The sequence below is a fragment of the Dermacentor silvarum genome, chromosome 4 (genome assembly GCF_013339745.2).
Source record: "Dermacentor silvarum isolate Dsil-2018 chromosome 4, BIME_Dsil_1.4, whole genome shotgun sequence".
NCBI classification, from domain to species: Eukaryota; Metazoa; Arthropoda; class Arachnida; order Ixodida; family Ixodidae; genus Dermacentor; species Dermacentor silvarum.
In genome coordinates this window covers 207,140,338-207,141,525 of record NC_051157.2, presented here as the reverse complement: position 1 = coordinate 207,141,525, position 1,188 = coordinate 207,140,338, and positions in this window count along the sequence as shown.

Here is a 1,188-nt window from a genome sequence, read left to right as displayed (position 1 = left end):
GCGCTTCCTTCGCATATAATCACAGTCGAGGCACGGAGAGCTATTAAAGCAGCCCTAAAAAGAAATGCGGAAATAGGCCATGGCTATCAATACTCCCCAAATTATGACAAAAAACTTCACTATGTAACATCCACACCTGCAAGTTTCGCAGCCTATCACACTTTGACATCGTATCAGCGTTCATCACATCTTCTTAGCTCCTCCTCGAAAGGCCAGTATGCTCGCTCACGAGGTCAAGAGTTTGGTCTTGCAGGTTCAGGCTACGGCATTCCGACAGAGGCTAAAGCACAAAGGCGCCGACACATCAATTTTGGAGACCGGTAATGAATAATAGGCTGGCGATGTCAGGGCGGGAACCGTAATTACACTGTCTGCCATAGCCCGAGTGGCACCTCGCAGAAGTCAAGGATAATCAGTCAACATCTCCACAATGCTCAGCGCCAACGTTGCAATATGTTTACCAGCCTCACAAGAGCACCACCCCAAGTGAACGTCAGAATACTGCACAGCACCATACACGAAGCACATAGCGGTTCAACATCCTAACTGTTTCGGATCAAATCAGTTCAACCCATCGATCTTGTGACACAGACGCACTTTGTTCAGAGCAGCAGTCACTGCAAATATGTACCATGCCAAGGTGGGGGTTAGGGTATCCATGCGGCGCCCGACGCCTTCTGTAAACATGCGAATGCGGCTTCGCAGTACGAAGCGAAATGCGGCTCAAGAGCAACAGTCCATTAAAATTCCGCAAAGAAATTTTGGATGTTCTAAAACGTCATCAGCGTACTTTTGTGTTTATTTCAGGACGAAGGCCTCTCCCAGTGATCTCTAGTTACCCGTGACTTGCGCTAGCTTATTTCAAATTATGCCTGCAAATTTCCAGATTTCATTACCCACATGATTTCCGCAATCCTCAACTGCGCTAGCTTCCCCTAGAACCAAATCTATATTTCTAATGGACCACCAATTATCGCCCCTATAAATTAAGCGCCTCCCAGCTCCTCTTTTTCTCTCAATTTCAACTACCACTACACCCATTTGCTCTCTGATGCAACCACTCTCGTCCTCTCTCTTAGCTTTATATAGGCACTTCGGATATAATATTTCGTTCCATGGCTTGTTGAGTGGTCCAACATATTCTCACACTTCATGTTAACCTCGAACTTTCTGCCCCAGATGTAGTAC